This window comes from Rhipicephalus microplus, chromosome 5 (genome assembly GCF_043290135.1).
Source record: "Rhipicephalus microplus isolate Deutch F79 chromosome 5, USDA_Rmic, whole genome shotgun sequence".
Classification (NCBI taxonomy): Eukaryota; Metazoa; Arthropoda; class Arachnida; order Ixodida; family Ixodidae; genus Rhipicephalus; species Rhipicephalus microplus.
The window spans coordinates 26100043-26115968 of record NC_134704.1 but is presented as its reverse complement, the minus strand read 5'-3'; the positions used below and the strand labels follow the sequence as shown (position 1 = coordinate 26115968).

The window sequence follows — 15926 nt, the reverse complement described above, 5'->3', positions numbered from 1 at the left end:
AGCATTCATAGGAGGAGGATCTGGCGAACGAAAGCTCCTTTTGCGCTCTGCGCAATCCTTGGGCAATAATCACAAAACATAAACGTCAAACGATCAAGCTGCATATCCCTTCTCTGCTTGTAAGAGAAAAGAAGTCACACTATGAAGCCACTAGCAAATATCGAGAAAATCTAGCTATTCTTTTTTTCAATCAGCTTCTCGCTCTCTTCTCGCCAGACGCGAAACTCGATTCCGAAACAGAGATGGTTTATCCCAGTATCGATTCCTCCAGGGCCACAGAAAAATACACATGCGCTGCGAAGTTAGAAGTGGCACACCAGGAAACGGCTGTAAACTCTCGCAATCAATACCCACGGACGCCGCCGAGCAATAACAATGTAGCCACGAACGAAGGGATTCGTTGAGCGTTGAGAAAACCCCGTTCAGTGGAAGCAAATAAGCAGCGGGTAAAAACTGAAACGTCTGAAAAACCCCTCACTAGCATGCTTATCAACTTTCCTGCCTTTGGCAAACACAAGAAAAAAGGACAGAAAAGAAAGCAGTATAGTGCTCGCAATATTTCTTTTTTTTCTGGTGTTAATATTTCTGTATCGCTTTGTTATTTCCCGATTTCCTCCGTTAATTTACCCATCACGGTGGCTCAATCACTATAACTATTTCGCTGCTATAGCTTGCTGAGGGTTATGGATTGGAGACGCATATTTTGCGGCATTGTGCGAACAAGAATGCAATATACGAGGGTTAAGAAAAAGGCACAAGGGGGCACTGATCTCATGTCCAGCATTTCCATTATATTGTCACGGGGTCGTGACGTGGCCGAAGACAGGAGACTTCGTGTTGGGATTTAACTGTTTATTTGGGCGAACCTGTGCCCGGTAAACGGAAAGTCCAATTACAGCAGCAGTCTCGCACAGATAGCAGTCTCGGACTGATAGCGGCGAACGGAGCGTCGGCCTTCGATCAACAACTGACAAGCGGCGAAGCGCGTCGGCATTTATACTCTTGCCGTCGAATGTTCTAGCGTTATCGGTGGCGGTGGCGTAGGTTCTAAAACAATCTGTACCGTTCGCACAGTGGGCGTGATCTTATCGAAATGATCTACTACAGTCCGGAACCTTCTCGAAAACTGCAGGCGCGGTTTGCGCCGAGAATCGTGTGGTGTTTTGAGACGATAACAAAAACTCGGGAAATGGAACGTGGCATTATGTTAGGATCAAAAGAGGGTGAATAAAATCCGAAACTGCCCTCACAACAAAACATGTTGATTTTTTCCTCAACAATTTCAAAATGAGTCTGCTTCGATTGTAGATTTTGTACGATCACTTGACGCATAACACGTTTTTTTTGCTTGCTTGTCCTTTAATAGACAAAGCCAACTGCTACAAGAAAAATTGAATCATCACCCCTACCCAGCGCTCCTCTGTAGCCACCATACACTGCTTGCAGCACAACTTTCCACATGTAGCAGAGACAAACAAAACTGGACGAAAAAAGCACGTCAAATAGCAACAAACTGAGCCCCCAATTTTCATTGTTCGGCACATTTATTTTATTCTTTTTCAAGCCCTACGCCTCCCTCTAATTCAAGCAATATTAGCGATTCAGTGACGTCTGAGTCACGTCCACGCCAATAGAGAAACCCAAAAAATGAATGCAATATTGAGACAATCTTTCGAAGATGCAGCACATGTTGCAACAGCCAGTCGCCACTCGTTTCGTCACTCGAAGAGCACAGGGTGTTTTCAGAGCTCTCGATATACCCGACTCCTGAATTCCGAGTCTACAGGTTTTGATCTTCAATAAATCTGAATACCTGCTGTTCGTCGATCATCGTTTGTGTTTAGTGGTAGACGGCCATCAATTTGAATTCTCGCTGATAGTCTCGAAATATAAGCATTCATTCTTTCAGTCTGTCATCCTTTAGCATCCTCAGCATTACGAAGTGCCTTTATCGTAACGGTCGGTAATCTGTCAGCGGAAACTCGACAGGGACGCTGCCATACGGCGGCACAAAGTTAGGAAGCACCATCGTGGGGATATAAAAGTAACCTCTATTTTGCACACTCAAACAGAGAACTAGTAGGGTTAAAGCTCGGACTAGTTGGTTAATGCTTATAACAGAAAAACAAAAACAGCGAGAAATTTCGACAGGGCACACGAAATGACATACAAGCTGTGATGCCTTATTCATCTTCTACGTACCGTCAGAATTCCGTGTTTCATAAAAATAAAGAATGCTTTACTCGAAGCTGTGGTCTAGGGTCTCAGAAAAATAGAAAGTGAACGAAGAGAGCGAAAACTCTAAATGAACCGGTGATCGAAAAGACGGTAAGACGGTATTTTCGTGCTTTCTTCCAAAAATATTCCTGACGCAAGGGCTGACTCTTTGAGCATTAAAGCAGATATTCGCTGGAAAATTGAAGCACCGAACTCTAGCGAAGAATGGCCGCACGGCGTAGCACTCGATATCAATAAAGAAACGCGAAGTGAGCGCGATCTCACAAAGCTGCGGGCGACTGCCTTTTTTTTTTCAGAAAGGGATAAACAAAACCCGAAGTATCCTCATCCGTCAATAAATGACTGCGATGCCGTGAAGTTGCGTCGTCTCGATTTATCTTGCTGGCGGCGGGGCATGGGCGTATACCTTTTCGAAAAGACCGCTTGAGGTACTCAATATTAGGGCACGATTCCTTTGGCTCTGAAACCAATACTTAGTAGAAAAAGAAACCACCTCTGAGCATATTTTAAAGAGCGGTATAGATAAAAATTCTGCCTCCAGCTTTTGCTGAATACTATTTCAAGGCCTTTAAATAAGTCGTAGTCTCTGTATTACTCTATCTCCGTCCTCCCCTCGTTTCAAGTTTCCCAGCCCAGCTCCACCGAAGCAAACCAGATATCTATTCTAGCTCTTCTCTTGTTACCTTTCTTTCCTCTCTTCCTGTCTCTCAGTCGAACAAGCTTAAAACAAAAAGTCACGCTGTTCCTTACGTATCTATCTATGACCCCCTTTTCAGTGATGACGTGGTTCGGCACTGCCTCCGGCATCGTCCACCATTTAATGCTCTCTTCACCTCTCGCAGTTTTGCAGTGCGCCTTTGACCGGGCGACGATGTCATAGCAACGTCAGAATGCCGTCATAGCTTTTGGCGATGTTTGGACGTTTGATGGTGGTGTCGTCACGTGATGATCTTTCGTGTCACTCGTGTTGAAGGTGACGCGTTTGATGGGGCATTGAAGATATAGCCCTGAAAATGTTTTTCACTCTCTTCTCGGTTATTCTCCAAGTTAGCACTCTGATAAAAAGTACTTTGATCGTGGTAAAATATAGAAGACTTGACGACGTCGGGGCATTCTCGGTATACTACGCTAAATCGAGATATCGTTTCTCGAGTGCCCTCTTTATGGTGAGCTCAGCACACCGTAAACATCTGTACAAGCTGTTTCTTCCGTCTTGCGGCAAGGTCAACTTGCCCGTCTCTCTGCATGGAACAATCCAGCCGTTATTACGCATCTCTCTCGCATCGTTCAATTCATAAAGCACGTTGAATTTCTGCCACGTCCACAATTTCGCTTCGAGCAGTACGGATCGACCTTGTTCTCTCGTATTCATCTGCACAGCGCAAGCTTGCTCGTGGACCGGTCAGGACGACGATGAAAAAAGTATAAGCTTCTGCCACCTCCGCATTTCAATCAAATTTCATAGCCCCATCCTTTGAAGCTTCCCGCAGTATCTGTTAGCAATGTATGCCCTCCGGGACAGGCAAGGATGCGTGTTCAGCCTCTATTGCATTCTTTACAGCAGACACGCTCAGTTATGGTGAAAGCAGGCTGAATATTTCGAATTCCAGATATCCTCGACCTCGGCCGGAAAGAGGGAGTACAGGAAAAAAAAGTTTTTGAATTCAACTGAGGCACATCATGCAGATGTAACGCAACCTTCCTTGAGCGGATTACAATATCTGCGAAAAAAAAGAGAAGCTTAAAGAAGGTCCATAAACATTTTGTTGATTGCTTCGTTTTTCTTTTTCCGGGGTTCTCTATTTCACCCTATAAACTTCGTGTACTCTTAGCACAGATCCAGAGGAACAGCTCTGGTCAATCCGGTGGGCCGAGGACGCCGCCAGAGCCCAAGGACTCCTGGTTGATGCCTAGTCGTGGTATGAGCACCATCGAGGCCGCCTAAATCTTTCGATAAATTTGCTTCCTCCTCCACCTCCTCGCTTAGGACAAAAGTTGTCAGCGACATTTTTCAAACACGAAAAGTAACGGAGAGCACGAGACAAAACGTACGAAGAAAATAGACGCACTATTTTTTTCTTTCTTCTTTGCGTATGCGTTCATTTATTTACTCGGTAACGTTCCTGTTTGTTTGTTTTCTTTTTGTGAAAGACAGGCTTACAAAAACAGACAGTTAAAAAAATAAAGAACGCCAAGCATGCCGCAAACAAGACATAAACCGTTGGGAGAAACGTCGTCATAAGACGTAATAAATGTTTAGAACGTAACCACTGTGAGCGCCGAAAAAAGTCAGCAAGTAATATACTGAACATCATTCCAACGTAATCGAAAAAGGGATCGTCAATCGGCCTCTCAAATGCTTGAGGTCACGCTTAGCGGAAAAACTGACATGTGACGAAGTGGCATCATCAGTGTACAGCTTGTATGATAGGGCCACGTTTCGCCTGGCGGTGTATAAGAATCGCTATCTTGCCAGTGTCCGTGGGGGAACAGTAACGTGCGTCGTGGCTGCTGCGGCTGCTTTTCCGATGGAGGCGGAAATGTTGTAGGCCCGTGTACTCAGATTTGGGTGCACGTTAAAGAACCCCAGGTGGTCAAAATTTCCGGAGCCCTCCACTACGGCGTCTCTCATAATCATATAGTGGTTTTGGGACGTTAAACCCCACAAATCAATCAATCGTCATGGCTCTTCGCGGTTCTCACTATATTACCCTCATCTCTTTTTACAGATCCAGTATTGACAAGGGTACGCCATTTTGTTAACGAAGGGATTAATGACGTCATTTATGACGTAATTGACAAATCACGTGACCCTAAGCTGCGAATAGTCTTCCATCGAAAACAGGGGACCGTTTCAACCCTTGAACAACCACCGACAGCAATGGCAGGAAGTCAATCATAATTGTCCGGGTTTTACGTCACAAAACAGCCATATGATCATCGTAGAATATTTTCCAGAGCAACGGGTTATATGCGGACAAATACGGCTAAGCTACGCCTCACTTAATCGCCATATTATTAAGGCAGACGACACAGCTGAGGAATTTTGAAGCTTCGATCTTCTGGGTTTCCTTTACATGCACCCAAATCTAAGCAAAAGAGCTTCGAATGTTTTGCCACCATCGAAATGTGGTCGCCCTGGTGGAGTTTCGAACCCGCTACCTTCAGTCCCATAGTCAAGCACCACATTCGATATAAGACAACCCCGGTGTTTTTTTTTGTTTTCTGTTTTTTTTTTTGTAGTAACTTCAAGGACGGTATGTAACCACACGTGTGTGACAAGTCTCGCGCTTTATATTTTTCACCTAGGCCAAAGAACACACGATTAAAAAAAATGACATGCTACTGTTCCCTCACGACGGTGAATAAGTTTTCCTCGAGTTCCGCTCCAGTCAAGCTGCATTAATGTGCAGACGTCCGAAGATAGCACGCGAGGCAACGCAAGCGTAACGAATGAGATGCAAAAGAAACCGATAAGAATTCGTAAAAAAAAACACGATTATAAATATATGACACACGTGGCGGCACCGACACCGGCTCTGTCAGCCTTCGGGATTTTGCTGGATTCAGAACGAGCTCAAAGACAAAAAAGAAAGAATAAGAAAGAAACCTCATAAGCAAGATCTTCGCAGCATCCTGCCAAACCGGGAACAAGACAAAAGGCGAAAGATTCTATCGCGCACTGCACACAACTGCGGGACATTTGTTTCACTTGTTTCGCTTGTTTGTCGAACGGACGCTTGACAATGCCAGTATTGTACTCACCGTCATATTGTGCAGCAAAGGAGGAGCTGTACTGCGACTGTGGTAACAAAAGTGAGGGAACGGGTTGCGCAGCTGAACAGCATAGTTTATGCTTATTTTTAGAACAGTGTAATGATAAACATTATATTTATAATTGTTCAATTAACAGAAATTTTGTTCTCGTGAAAATTCTTGCTTAAGTGAGTGGGTGTATCCTATTCCCGTTGAATATGTTGTATTTTTCTATTCTACGGTTGGTCTGCTAGGTTCTCTCAGTGCTTGGACGTGAGATCGAGTGTTTGGAGTGCGTAATAATAATAATAATAATAATAATAATAATAATAATAATAATAATAATAATAATAATAATAATAATAATAATAATAATAATAATAATAATAATAATAATAATAATAATGGTATTATTATTATTATTATTATTATTATTATTATTATTATTATTATTATTATTATTATTATTATTATTATTATTATTATTATTATTATTATTATTATTATTATTATTATTATTATTATTATTATTTGCAATTTTACACCTAAAACCACGATTTGTTTTTGAGAGAAGCCGCAGTGGTTGGCTCCAGAAAACTGGACCATTCGGCGTTCTTTAACCAGCACTGGCCCCGCAGAGTACTCGGGCTTCTGGCATTTCGCCCCCGCGAGAATTCGATCACAACGTGTGGGATGGAACCCGTGATTTTCTGGTCAGCTGATGAGCCCCTCAAATGTTTTGTGCCTCAGGCGAGTCGGTTGTTCATGAAATTAGCTTGTGTTAGCGCGGCATATGTGGTTCCTTTAAGGGCAATCATATCAGAGAATGACACACGCCAGAAGTCAGTCGCTTTGTTTTGTTTTTTTTCAAACCAAGCTTGCCTGTTTACCCGTTAATGACCCTTTCTTGATTAGAAGCTCCGAGCAAGTAATTTAATTCGTGAATAACCACACCCATGACAGTTAGAAAGTCTTTTCGGTTGACATAAAAGACTTGTATTTCTCGATCCCTCATGCTGCTCTTTTGTATGCTATTGAACATGTCATAGATGCTTACGGTGCCACGCGCTTTGAAAATGAAGCTTCATTGTCAACAAGTCATTTCTTAGAACTTTTATCTTTTCACCTTTCCTCCACTTTTATCTCATAAGACAACGCGTTGTACTCGCAAAAAAAAAAAGGGGGGGGGGGGTGAGCATCGGCTCGTCCATAGCACCCATTTTTAGTGATCTGTTTTTTTTTCTGTCTTAGCACTGCCTTGTCTACAACGTTAAATAACACACCCTAGTGCGCAAAGTATTTCGTTTTGTCGATGATTTCCTCTTTTCAATTGACCATACACCTGTTGACTTAGAAGCGAAGGTTGACAAAGTGTCACCCGCTAATTGATTGATTGATTTGTGGGGTTTAACGTCCCAAAACCACCATATGATCATGAGAGAGGCCGTAGTGGAGGGCTCCGGAAATTTCGACCACCTGGGGTTCTTTGACGTGCACCCAAATCTTAGCACACGGGCCTACGACATTTCCGCTTCCATCGGAAATGCAGCCGCCACAGCCGGGATTTGAACCCGCGACCTGCGGGTCATCAGCCGAGTACCTTAGCCACTAGACCACCGTGGCGGGGCAAGTGTCACCCACGATTAAGGAATGTCTCACACCCTTTGAAATTACTTGCGAACTTCCCCAATGTGCCTCTACCAGGTTTTTGGGTATCTGGTTGTTTTTGCTACCAAAACACACGTGCTGGTCGTATGAGCAACGGGCAAATAAGCCTCTTCTTTCTTTTGTCTTGGCGCATTCAAAGTTTATAGAGAGAGAAATTGCAAACTTGTGCTTTATAAATGCCCTGGCCAAATCGTGTCACCACAAAATGACGTCCTGTTTCGAGACTCAGAGCAAGCGTCTCATGGAAGCAGGGTACCCAGTTCTGCTACAGGTCTCTGTAGCTGAACGCAATTTCAAAGTTTCGCACGAAGACAGGCAACAACTGTTGGAGCGTTCGGGCAGTAGAATAGGTGTAGTCCCGTAAATGAACACTATCTCTCATAACTTGAACAAAGTGACCCAGTGGGCTAACGTACGCGTGGTGTTTTCAGCCCCCAAAATCGAGGGGTGCTTTGCAAGTTGACCTGCCCAAAATAATGTCATTCGCTTGGTCTGTGATAAGAGACACCAGGTCAGGTGTCTAGATTGTGTGTGCTGCGTTGTGCACACATTTTTTTTTCTATCGTGTGGAAATTATTATAAATGGCAGACCAAGCGGTGTCTTAGCGATAGACTACGTGAACATGACTACAACGCCAGAAATAAACTTTCAGCGGTTGTGTGTGCTCCCCTGATCTGTACAGCCACACCGTTATCGACTGGTCTCGCAATGAACTGACCCGCGAAATCAAAGAAGCTGAAGCTATAGCCGAAATGAGAAACTTGTGTGTGAGTTCACCATCAATTGCACTGACGGATATAGAAATGACGTTTCTTGGAATGACACCACGTCTAAGATTAGTTATGTTTTCACGCTTGCATAAGATGGATGTCCAGGGCATGAAATAAACAGCGGGAAGTTTAGCGCCTACCTTTCTGGACGCCTCTGTCGCCTTTCCAATTTCATTTCCATATGTGCCGTGCTAACACAAGCTAAGATGAGCACCTATTAGGTTTTTTTTCTTATTTCGTTCCTAATTTTTTTGTGTGTTTATATTGTAAATTACTGCTATGATGCAGGGATAGCCGGCTCTAACGTAGCCTACCTACCCATGTTCTGCCAAATATAAATAAAAAAGAGCACCTAAACCACTACTTCACCACGACGAACAGCAAATGCTTAGCATTTGTCTCTTATAACTCGATACGAATAAATACCTGTATGTGTCGCATGTATTGACGAAACTTAATACTCGGTTGAGACAAATGCAACCAGAATCAAGGTTGTTGACGTCAGCCCAGCCTTTCACGACGCTGCACGGTTTCTTTAGCAAAAGGGTCACAGAAATCAAAATGAAAAAAAAAAGGCGGCGACGGTACACGGACGGTGAGGGAACAAAAACAGGTCCTCCGAGAGAAAAAACAAAGAAAAAAAAACAATATGAAAATACACTCCAGGGAGCGCGCGGTAATCGCATTTGCTGCCTCGCCACCTCCCGCATGACCGACCAAACTTGAGAGAGGAGCACATCGACCAGAAGTAAGATAAATCCCCGGAAAGAGCAAATTATGAACAAGACACAGCTGAGGTGTCGGGAGACAGGAGAGAGAGGGAAGTTGGGGACAAGAAGACATTGTGGAAGGCAGGGTTCCGGAAAGATAGCGAAATGCCACGAAGCGTGCCATTGTTATCGGCTTGAAGCGAAGGTTTGGAGATATAGGCACGACGTGTGCGATATGACAAGGACAATGAAGACAACAATGCAAATATGGTCATATAGTAAACAAGTTGATGATGCGATTAACCAACTCCAGCCAATTAAAAGTTATTACTAGCAAAAAGAACATTCGGAAGGTGTTGCACTTTTACAACACAAGGGTGTAACAGCTTTCGCTCTAGCACCTGCACTCAAGGGAGACGACATAAGCCGCAATGAGCAGTAAGGCCTTGAACGCCTCATTCGACATAGATTAGTCATCCAAGCTGTTAAAGTTCAGCGTTGTGTCATGGTCCTAAGTTATGATCATCATGAAACCGCAAGTGCTCTGTTTTTTTCTCTTATTGATCATCTGCCCCCCCTCCGCCCCCTCCGAACACGCGCACCGATGTATCTGGCGTATTGCAACGGGAAAGCTGAAAGCGAAGGAGCGATGTCTATAGGTGAAGAGCAGGGCGACGAAATATTAAAAAAAAAAGAAGCAGATAGACAGATGGAAAGATGTGAGCAGTGGTATTCGACAGGCATGCTGCCAGAACGTAATGTATTCTTGTCCTAGCACAGCAAGTAGGTAGGAAAGACAAGTGAGGATGGGGAGGAGAGATACGTAGGTGAGAATGAAAAAGGGTGGAGGGTCAGTAGTGAAGGACAGTATGAAAAGAAACACAAAGAAAGAAATAGAGAAAGAAATGCAGAGACAGAGAAAGAATATCAAAAAAAGAAGGAAGAAAGCTGAAACTAGATGGAGAGTGAGACAAAGGTAGCCTAAACAGAGAAAAAGATAGGAATAAGAGGAAATAGACAGCAACAAAGAAATAGGAAAAGAAAACAGGAACAGGAAGGCAGAACGAACAACAATAGAGAAAAAAAGGAAAGGAAAACTAAATAGAAAGAAGGCCACCAAGCTATATAAATAAGACCTAAATGAATGAAGACGATTATAGAATAAAACAAATATATAAAAACAATATGAAGGATCAGGGCATGTTTGACAGGTTCGAAAGTAACGTGACTGTATGCCTGGGTGCGGTAAACTGGCGACTGAATTTCGCTTGTGCACTCAAAGTTGCCTCAGTTGAATTGAGTACATGACGTTGGCTATACATGGCTAGAGTGCATGACTTAATATGAATGCATGCTGAAAACAACTTTTTGCCGACTACGAGGTTCTATGTACGGCGTATTCCCTCGGGTATAATGACAAAAGCAGTGAATATTGAAGAAAAAAATGTAACTGAGCTCGTGGCGGAAGGGGAGGCTTTTCTCTGGTGAGTTCCAGTGAGTGCTCGGGGCCCTGGCCGCGAGGGCGAAGCGTTTCTAATCATAAGTACGAGAGAGAGAGAGAGAGAGAGCACAAGCCGAGGCAGTGGTGTCGAAAGGAGTAGTGTTACAAATGGCCGGTCGTTTGGATGCCCCTGGGGTCGTTATCGTTTGGGCGTGCACTGATGACAACGGCACCGCGACTACGGGACGCCGAGCACTGTGCCATATGAGTTCTCGTACGAGCCAAAGCACGCGTGACGACACAAGACAAGTGCTTACCAGAATAGTGGCAGAAGAGGAGGAAGACAAAATAAGCGGTAACCTGATGTGTGCTGAGAGCAGAACGAGTACACAGGTGGAAAGATCGAAATCAGGGAGGGCAAATAAAAAAAAGAGTTATAGCGAAGAAAGCGCTCCTCGCGTTCCTCTAGAAGATTGTGTTTTCCCGCATGCTGCAGTTTATATTTTCATACCACACGTGGAGAATCAGGAAAGATTTTTTTTTTAAGGTGATCACTCTGTATTAGTATGTTGTGATGCTTCTGAAGAATGCTGTTGATGTTTGGTGCTGATGCGGAGTGTGTTATAACCAGGCTCGTGATTGAGGGTGCGGCGTTCTTCTTCCGGGACCATGAAGTACCGGGACCATGAAGTACAAGGCTCATCCCACCATCTCTTTTTCGGAATCATACCCGAGCACAGCAATAAATTTTCTTCACGTCACGGTTACTATACGTGCTAATAAAATGACGACTAAACTCTTTAGAATACCCACGGATAGACAGTCATACCTACATTTCAATAGTTCACATCCAAAGCACTGCGAAACGGCAATCCCATATGGTCAAGCACTGCGTTTTTAAGAAAAATATGTTCGAACAATTTAGATTTTACAGACAACTGCAGCAAACTTCGGGAGGCCCTACAACACAAAAATATTCACCACAAATCATTAACGATGCTATTAAACGGGCTGAGGACATTGACCGCAAGGAACTTTTTATTCGGAAGAAGAACGCCGCACCCTCAAGCACGAGCCTGGTTATAACGCACTCCGCATCAGCGCCAAACATCAACAGCATTCTTCAGAAGCATCACAACATACTAATACAGAGCGATCACCTTAAAAAAAATCTTTCCTGATCCCCCACGTGTGGTATATCGCAGATCGAAGAACTCACGTGACATACTAACCTCATCAAGGATTACCACCACCACTTTTTTTCGTTGTCATCCATGCAACAAACCTCGTTGCAAAGTTTGTAACCATATGACGAAGACCACTTGGTTAAGAGTACAGCATCAAACTTTAATCCAAAATTTAAAGGGGATATTGACTGCGACACAAGCAACATTGTGTACATGCTTGAATGTTCTGGGTGCGAACGCCAATACATCGGCTATACTAAAACGCATTTTAGACTGCGCCTTAATAATCATAAGTCACATGCCACAAGCCTACCCAACCTACCCTTTTCTAAGCGCGTTAACATTCCTGGTCACTCATTCAATAAACTAAGAGCTACTATACTGGAATCAGGTTTTCCTTCACACTATGATAGGGAACTGCGCAAGTCATTTCTGATACACAAGTTCAACGCAATCTTATCCGGTATAAATGAAAATCCAAGCAAACTGACGTTTTTTTCGTCGCAGAACTAAGTTCCAGTTTCATCACAGTCTCTTCATAATTACTGTATACGCAGATTTTCACTACACCTTTTCGGTGCACTAAATTTCTTGATTTTGACTTATAAATTATGTTTGTGCCCCATGAAATTCTTAGTTACGCACCTTGTTTCATTCTAACGTTTTCTGCTATACTTTTTTGTGTTTTTTTCTGCGTTTGATTTGCTGTATGGGTTTGATAGTTTTGTTTGTAGATATTACTGCACTTTTCAAACTGATATTCATGGGATCCACTTGATGTAAACACCGTTAATGCATTCTCATATTCTTTCTTTGACATTGGTTTGACATTCTCTGCTCACCAATCATTACTCGCCACGTCACAGTAGATAGTGTATGATAGTGATAGTTCACGTGTCAGGGGCCCTTAATATACCATGCCTACTTTAGGAAAGCGCATTTTGTATCGCGTTTTTCCTGATGAAGGTCGGTCCCCGGCTGAAACGAAGGAAAAATAAAAAGTTTTCGTTTTGCCCGTCCTCCACTTTTCGGTATTTTTCCACTGGATCAAAGAACACCCTCTTTTTCATATATATATATATATATATATATATATATATATATATATATATATATATATATATATATATATATATATATATATATATATATATATATATATATATATATATATATATATAGTGGGAGTAGTTATTCAATGGGCCACTTAGTCTTCGTGAAGGTATGAGATATGGCACAACGGGAGCGTTGTCAACAAGGATAAATATATTTATTTCCCAACAGTTTCGGGAGGGGTCCTCCCTTCATCAGGGGATGAGTGTTATATATATATATATATATATATATATATATATATATATAAATATATATATATATATATATATATATATATATATATATATATGTGTGTGTGTGTGTGTGTGTGTGTGTGTGTGTGTGTGTGTGTGTGTGTGTGTGTGTGTGTGTGTGTGTGTGTGTGTGTGTGTGTGTGTGTGTGTGTGTGTGTGTCTGTGTGTGTGTGTGTGGAAAACCAGTGTATACCTGACGGCTCGTTGTTCTGTGTTTTGACACAATATTATTAGATCTAACAGACAATAATGCCAAGGAATGTACACGATAAGTTATTAGAATCAATGTAAAGTAAATAGGAAGAAAGAAAAGTGGGGGAAAAATAACTTGCCGTGAGCAGGAATCGAACCTACGACCTCCGAATAAGAGCATCGAACTCGTTATTCGGAGGTCATAGGCTCAATTCCTGCTCACGGCAAGTTATTTTTCCCCCACTTTTCTTTCTTCTTATTTACTTTACATTGATTCTAATAACTTCTCGTATACATTCCTTGGCATTATTGTCTGTTAGATCTCATATATATATATATATATATATATATATATATATATATATATATATATATATATATATATATATATATATATATATATATATATATATATATATATATATATATAGTCGCCGGCATCCCACTTGTTCTTTTTTTCTTCAATACTAACGGCAACGTCCGAAAACAACGGGAAGTGGTGAAAATGTGATCTTTACAAAGTTGTTCTCTAATTTGTTTTGTTTTTTTTTTCTTCGCGTCATCTCTTATCCGGCAAAAGTCTCTCGAATGCCCCGAACGTGGACCACTACTAGAGGCGTATATTCTCTGTTATAATTGAGTCTTCCAAAAATATTATTTAAACGAATGAACAAACAAAATATTGCAATGCACCTTCCTTCGCGCTCACCATTTATTACTGGCACCGTCATGTGTAATTACATTTAGGTACACGTTAAGGAACCCCGGTGATCAAAACTAATCTCAAGTTAACGATTACGGAATGCCCTGTCGTCATGACGTGTTTTTAACAAGTGAATCCGAATGCTTATCCTACTTCGGTTATTACTGTGTTTTTCGTTTGGGAGACCCACATTCATTTAATCATAAGCTCGTGCTTAATTCTACTTATCACTATTTTAAAGCAGGTACGCGTCACTGTCGTTTTCTATTTCCAGAACGCCACGGTTTCTACTACATGCTTTTTTTTATCTTTCAACTTATTTCTTTCATTCGAACTTCAAACTTGAAAGCTTGACAAATTGAATTCCTTCCAGACGTTCAGACTAACTTTTTTCAGCTTTCACATTGCATAACGGACAAGAAAAAGGCATGACTTCACTACTGTTCAAAAAACGGGACGCACAGTGAGCTTTCACCATTTTCGGTCTTCTTCCACTCCATCTTATTTTCATCTTGTTTCTTGAGTCACATTTCCTTAGTTGTGAGAGATTACGAAACGCCGACGATGAGTACACAAAAGAGCCAACATGCACAAGACATCGGAGGGAGCGAAGTGAGTACTTTGAAAGTGGCCCGAGGATAAAGCCGATTGTCCACATTACGGCGCCGTGTGGACGAAATTCGTGAAAAAAAAAATGCCGCCCTACCGTTTCGAAAGAAAGCCGCGCTAGTTACCCTTTCCCCCTCGCACACAGGCGAGCGAGCGAAATTCTCATAAGCCACGTCACGGTCATCGTCCATGGCATTCACACTGCGATCTAGAGGATCCACTTGGAAATAGCGATAGAAATGAAACCACAGAACGCAGCTTTTTTTTTTTTTCAAGAAGACACGTTTGGCGTTCTGCGAACAGTCTGAGCATTGGCACACGCGACCAACGCCACCTGTATGTTACATAGTCATGACACTACCCCATTCTTCAGGTCCTACTGAGCAGGATTCTCATCTATAAGAAATGCCCTTGTGGAGTGGTGAAGTGGATGACGTTTAGCCCTTCAACGACGCGGTAATCCAACTTTGTCCCACAAATGCAAGTTGATGGGTAAAGCACTAATTGTCTTTGCGTCTATATTTCTGGATGTGTTTTTTTAACTGGGGATGATACCATTTACCAAGAAGAAAGCGGTGGAGCATTTCTGTTCGTGCCTAATGAAACGGAGGATGGTTTACTAAACGAGTTTAACCGATATTCTCTATTTCTTAGCTTATATTCATCAAAGTGGGCATAGCGTCTCTCTATAGTCTTAATTGCTAGTTTATGTGAAATTAAACATGAATAGGTACTACGTTCTCATGTGTGAAAACCCGGAGTATATCGATTATCAACGGCTGCCTGATAAGCCCCTAAAAGTCTATCTTGCTTATTCTTTTCTATACAGAGCTTCATGTAGCTTCATATACCTACAACGTAGACACGTGCGGCAGAGAACCATTTCATAAAACACCAATTTTCAAGCAATACTTCTTTGTAGAGTGGTGATAACACGCGATAAATCTCACCATTTTGGTTGCAGCTGTCAGCATGTTCGTTCTCAGAGAGGTGGAGGTGGCCATTATTGAAGGCATCGACGCATTCATATCTGGGTATCATGGGACGACTTTCAGTCCGGTGTGCTCTGGTAGTTTCGGTGTCCACCGGCCACGGAAAGGAGGGTATCCCAAAGGGCTGCCAATAGAGATGAGACAATTCCTTTCACTTACAGAACCTAAACTGATCGAAATATTTGCGCAACCACGTAGGGCCACCATTCTCTATTAGCAATTCTTTCCAGCCACGTATCCTTGCATTAAATTATCCCCACACAAGAACTGCACGCTTAGCAGACACCCAAATACAGTTCACCCGCAGACA

The 15926-nt window shown here is 42.4% G+C and overlaps 1 protein-coding gene across 1 annotated transcript in view; it reads right to left on the bottom strand.

Moving 5' to 3' along the window:
• The window catches only part of LOC142817694 (suppressor of lurcher protein 1-like), a 413217-nt gene extending 397513 nt beyond the window's left edge, over positions 1 to 15704 (bottom strand). Inside the window, exon 1 of the mRNA XM_075895045.1 lies at positions 15575 to 15704. The gene's annotated coding sequence lies outside the window, so the exon portion shown is untranslated. The remainder of the gene's footprint in view (positions 1 to 15574) is intronic.
• Between the last annotated feature and the right edge of the window lie 222 nt (positions 15705 to 15926).